Source organism: Alligator sinensis, unplaced genomic scaffold (assembly GCF_000455745.1).
Source record: "Alligator sinensis unplaced genomic scaffold, ASM45574v1 scaffold950_1, whole genome shotgun sequence".
Classification (NCBI taxonomy): Eukaryota; Metazoa; Chordata; order Crocodylia; family Alligatoridae; genus Alligator; species Alligator sinensis.
The window spans coordinates 306,868-312,860 of record NW_005842331.1 but is presented as its reverse complement, the minus strand read 5'-3'; the positions used below and the strand labels follow the sequence as shown (position 1 = coordinate 312,860).

The following is a 5,993-nucleotide window of genomic DNA, read 5'->3' as shown; positions in this document are numbered from 1 at the left end:
TCTTTCCCTTTAGGTCTCTTCTCGGACTTCCCCTTCCCTCCCACTAACAACCACCCTCTAAGGCTCCTGTGCCTCAAAGGCTCCTAATGATACAGGTATGCAGTGCAATGTGCTCCCAGCTCTTACTGCTATGAAGCCTTGGTCTGGGGCTAGAAAGAAAAGGTCCTGCTTCTCAACAAATAAAAGGTGATGCCATGTTCCCATAGATCCCCACTAGTATCAGAGAGGACCCTCCACAAAAAAAAAAAATGATGCGAATGGAGGTGAGGGCCTTTGACTACAAGCTCTTCCAGGCAGAAGCCTTTTCTGATGCGCTCAGACAGAGCCAAAGACATTGTTTTTAAGTTCTGGTTTCTCAAGAACATCACAGATGCCGCCTGGCAAGGATCCATGGCCTTCTCAAAGGCACCACCTCAGCACTGCTCTGGGGCTTCAGGATATGACCTGTACTAAGCTGAGAAGTATTCTTTCTGGAAAATATTTTTTTTTGTTGCCATTTCTCAGTTGGTCTAATAAAAGGTATCATTTTGGAACCAAGAGTGCTAGATGTTTGCATTTCTTCTAAGCAGGGAAGCAAACTTTTGAGGAGGGATCGATTTGCAGGCGGGGGGGGCTTATGTCTCAACGTTTGCAACTCAAAGGCTCGAGATTAATGCAGCGTCAGCCCAAACCCACGTGGTTTTGCATTTCTTTGCACCCCTTCCCAAAAACCAAAGGAAAAACCTGGGGCCAAGCCAGCAAGTTGGGGGGGGGGCTGTTGGGGGAAGAAGGGAACAGTTTCCCCCCCCATCCTCCCTCCCCCCCACCCGCACACACACTCACTCCACATCTAAACAAGAGGCGAGGTGGGTGGCAGGGTCATGCCTACAGCACAGCAACCAGCTTCTCTCTACAGATGCCCCCAGCCCCTAACACGGGGCAACCCCCTACTGTTTGGCCCCACCAACCTCAGGCCCATCCAACCTCCCCTGCAAAGTCCAGGGCTGGGGGGGAGGAGAGGAGGGCTTCCTTTGTTGCTGTTGCTGCTCCAGGTGGGCTTCCTTCCTCCCCCCCACACACACGAGGATCAGGGGGTTCCTGGCACCGCTCTTTACCTTTTCCAAGCGATCCGGGTGCCAAGGAAGGGCTGGGGCAGGGCAGAGCAGTACCAAGCCTCTCACCCTGCGAGCTGCAGCGAAAGTGAAAACAGCCCTAGAGCCCTGCTCTGCAGCCGCCTCCCCAAACCCCTCCCCGTCCCCAGTCCTTCGTGTTTAACTGTTTGAATCAACTCAGGTCCAGAGACGCCTAGTGGGAGATGGTGACTATTACCCCCAGCCTCAGCCAGGCACACGCAGGCGTAGGGGGCTGCTCAGAGCAGAGCAGTGGCTCTCCTCCTTCCAGCTTCAGCTCCCTTTGTGCAAAAATGAAGTTGATTTCCTACCTATGGGGACTTTTTACCATCTTGAACTTTGCCTGAGCCTGACAAAGGGCGTGTGAGTCCGAAAGCTTGCAGAAAAATATATGCAAACAAGGTTCTTTGGGTGAATCCGGTATCTTTTATTAGACCAACTTAAATAGTTGGGGGGAAAAAATGCTGGCAAGCTTTTGCAAGTTTTTTTCCCAACTATTTAAAGTTGGTCTAATAAAAGATATCAGATTCACCCAAAGACCCTTGCCTGCCTATGTCCTTAAACCAACATGGTGACAACTTACACCCTTGCAGGAAAAGACAACATTTTTTTTTGCAGTTTCTCAGTTGGTCTAATAAAAGGTATCATCTCTGAACCAGGAGTTCTAGATCTTTGCATTTCTTTATAGACTCAACACATCCATTCCCTCTATTATTTTTCTAAAGGTAGTGGCACCTCATTAAAAAAAAAGAATAATAATAACTACAGAAAAATAATAAGGCAGACAAGGTTCTTTGGTATCTTTTATTAGGGGTGTAGGTTGCCTGATGAAGGGTGTTTGTGCCCAACAGCATGCAAGGAAGAATGTTTCCAACTATTTGAGTTGGTGTAATAAAAAGGTATTGGATTTATCCCAAGACCCTTGTCTGCCTATATCTTTTATTAGGTATCCAGATTGTAGCCATATTGGTCTAGAGTCTAGACTAGAGGCAAAAAGAATTAGGACTCATGGTAGCTGATATCTTTTATTAGACCAGCTAGATGTTTGCAAAAAAAAATCTTTAACTGCAAGCTTTCAGGCACAAGCACCCTTTTTCAGGCATAGGAGAAAGGATTGGGAAAGTTCTCCTGGGTAGAAATTACAGTTTAACACCCCCCCCACACACACACACACACACACACACGTTTCTTTTATTTCTACCTAGGAAAACTTTTCCAATCTTTTCTCCTATGCCTGAAGAAGGGTGCTTGTGCCTGAAACCTTGCAATCAGAGCATGTTTTTTTTGCAAACATCTAGTTGGTCTAATAAAAGTTATCACCTCTAACACGAGTTCTGATATCTTTTATTAGACCAACTCAATAGCTGGAAAAATGTTCTTTGCAAGCCTTTGGGCACAAACACCCTTCTTCAGCCATACGGAGAGTCTGGTGGTGTTTTGCATTATCCTGGATGGAACAGAAGCCAATATGCACTCTCCCTATGCCTGAAGAAGGGTGCTTGTGCCCAAAAGCTTGTAAAGAACAATTTCTACAACTATTAAGTTGGTCTAATAAAAGATATCACATTTACCCAAAGAATCTTGTCTGCCTATGTCCTTAGACCAACACAGCAATAACCAACAACCCAGAAAAATGATAGAGCATTCATCTGCTGCAAAGAACTCTGGCAGACCACAACCGGGCAAAATGGTTTTGATCCTCTGGATTCCTATTTGAAATAGCTGGGTTTATCGTGAGAATCAAGTTCAAGTGTTTGCACACCTAACAGTGATCATACTGAAAATTACCCTTAGAAGGATTTCCCAGTTGAGAATCACTACAGTACAGTGAAGGATAACGTCGGTCCCCAACCCTTCACTCCTTACAGTACCTTCCCCCTTTACAGAATATAACACACTGATGCATTGCTAAATTCTCTCTATATATGTAATATATAGAGAGCCACCTCTATATTAAATAAGACAGAGGTGGCCAACCTGCAGCACACATGCCACAAGTGACTTGGGTAGCCTCTGTGTGGCATGCAGCAGGGAGAGGGTAAGCATCACAGTAGCAGATAGAGCACAAAGCAGAGCCGCAGAAGGTACAGAGGAAGGGAATCAGAGTGTCACAGGGCTGATTTGAGGCACAGCTGCCGAAAAAAATTGGCTCCCAAATGAAATAAGATAATATAGCATAAGCATTTTTTAAGGCCGAGGGAAACTGTTGTCCTTGGAAAGTTACTGGATACTAAAAATAAACCCCACAGGAAAGGCCACAAAACACACATTTTTCCTTCCCCCTCTTCATTTCTCTGAATCCCCAAGTTGCCAGGACTTTATTTCCTTAAAATAAACAAAAAAAAAAAATAATGTTTAACCCTCACATTCCACGAAAACTTCACCAAAAACGCAACCTGATGCAGACATCCTGGAATGCAAAGTGGACCTTGCCCTCCTCATATCTTTAACAGCTCTGCCATTTGAGTTATCTCATTCCTTTAAGAGGAAGGGTCTCCTGCTCTGTCTGTTTTGCTAGGAGTGAAAGGCTAATTTTTTTTTTCCTTTGATGCCATAGATGCCACTTGTTCATTAACCAAGCCCAGGGAGATTTTCACACCCTGTGGAAGAGAAGCCAAGCTCAAGGACATTAAGGGAGACTGGCAGCAATGCAGTCACATGCATCTGGGCAGCTTCTCCCTTTACTGACTCTTAAGGGCAAAGCTTGGAAGAGTCCCACCACAAGCTGTAGCAAAACCCCCAGTTTTGGCTGTTTGGGGTTTTTTTTAATTTAAAAATACATTCCCTCCCTTCTCCAACCATTTCTGACTTTCTCTTTGCCCTCTCTATTCCATATAAGTAGTTGTGATAAGTCATAGTTACGAACATAGGATAAGCTCTCCATTACTGTAACAAGCCCCTTTTATATTGTCCATGTATCATTGTAAATAGTGCCATTATTTTGGTATTGATTTTTATTGGTTTATATTGTATTCCTATTATATTTGTATTCATTTTTACTGTTTTATATTGATATTTAGGCCTGTTTATGTAAGTTAGCCAAAGTAATGTTAAGTCTCCATCTCGTCTTGTCAAGTCTCCATTCTGTGTCCCCTGCCCAGGTATACCCTATTGTAATTGTGTTTTAACTGTGACTTGTACCTACACCTCCCATGTAAATTGGTTCCTGGGTGAATGAGAGTGCTTGAGACATAATGATAGCAGGTCTAAAAATAGCTCCTACTGAATAACCGGACCATCAACTTAACGACCCTACCACTGCCTTGCATTGACTCTCCCTGAAACCACAGGGCAAAGGGGGCACCTGTCAGGGCAAAGGGGGCAACTGCCCCAGGTGCCAACTTGGGGGAGGGAGGCAGGGGGCAAAAAAAAAAAAAAAAAGCAGCTACCACTGGCAGCTGCATAAGTGCAATCATGACAGCTGGACATTGCCTCTGCTTCTGGGCAGTGACTCTTTTTGAAACCACAGACCTACTCCCAGAACCAGAGATAAAACCCAATATTTGAAAGACCCTCCAAGAAACCAGCAACATAGAAACAAAGAACAGAAAAGAAACCAGCAACTCCACTATTGTATCTCACGGGACAATGAGGACATGAAACTGCATGTCCTCATCTGAGCAGGACTGGCCCTTGCCTGGGCATGTCCTCCCCATTAGAGTCACAGGTAGCCCACCCCTATAAAAAGGGTGGTAGAGTGTGACCTCCTTGGGATGCCCTCTCCATCTGAACCAGCACTACACCATGCCACCTATCCACCCAGAGGCCCTGCCGGCAAACCCCCTCTGGACAACACCTTGCTGGAGAAGACCACGACTGGCCATCAACAATCGACTCAGCCTGGATAGGTATCTATCACCTGCATCTTCCCTCCACACAAGGGACCTGAACTCTGTTTCTATACCCCTTGATTTCAATCTCTCTACTAAACAGTTTCTCCCCTGCTACCATTGTGTGAGTGTGTAACTGTAACTGTGTGTGCAGGAACCAATAATTTGTAATCCAAATATTGTGTTACCCCTTTTCTGTCTAATAAAACTGTTACTTGGAACCCCGAGTTGGGTTTTATCTTACTGTAATCCTGGCCCTGCTCCAAACTCTGCTCCCTGCCCCTCTGATCTTCATCCCCTCTCTCTCTCACCTCCATCCCTGCTCTCTCTCTCTCTCTCTCTCTGCCACCTCCAACACTCCCGTTTCTCTGCTTCCTCTGATCCCCATCCCAGCCTCTCTGCTGCCTTAGCCCCTGGCCTCTCTGCCGCCTTGACCCCTGGCTTCCCTCCTGTCCCAGCTCTTCACCCTGCTCCCGGCTCCATTTCCTGCTCTGCCCCTGGAATTTCTCCTAGTCATCAAGCACCGCAAGCACCAACACGCAGCTGCCCGAGTGTGTGTCTATGTATGGATGTGTGTGCAGACCAATAATTTTCATATGAATCTTTTGTGTATATAATTTTGTGTCATGCCCTCCTGCCTGACAGCACGATATTGAGATCCCGAGCGTGTCAAGTCAACAAAGCCATTACTCTACCGTGTCTCACAGACCCTATCCTGATATAATACAAGCAAGTAACTCAATGCACAAGAGGATTGTAGATGCCAAAGAGACAAGCAGCTTCACAGCTTCTGCCAAAAGCTGCTCCCATGTGAAGGCCTAGTGAAGTCAGCTGGATTCACCCCAGGCCTGGCATCTTTGGGGAACAAAATATTCCCTCCCAAAAAAAAATCCACACAAGATACTGCCTCTGGAGAACTCCTACCACACCTGCATTAGCTTGGCATTAAGGCAGAAGCTTCCACTGGCATCAGACAGCCAGTTCACCTTTCTTACCCCCAGGCACTGACTGCCAAACAACTGTTAGTGGAGACATAAGCAAATCTGTCAATTGC

The 5,993-nt window shown here is 45.9% G+C and overlaps 1 protein-coding gene across 3 annotated transcripts in view; it reads right to left on the bottom strand.

Moving 5' to 3' along the window:
- Window positions 1-1,231, bottom strand: part of CD151 (CD151 molecule (Raph blood group)) — a 48,600-nt gene extending 47,369 nt beyond the window's left edge. For 2 of the 3 annotated variants that reach the window (XM_006028613.3, XM_025210033.1), the window contains exon 1: window positions 1,095-1,231. The gene's annotated coding sequence lies outside the window, so the exon portion shown is untranslated. Of the gene's footprint in view, window positions 1-947; window positions 1,052-1,094 lie in introns of those variants that run through there. The other variant, XM_025210031.1, reaches the window with a different exon arrangement.
- Between the last annotated feature and the right edge of the window lie 4,762 nt (window positions 1,232-5,993).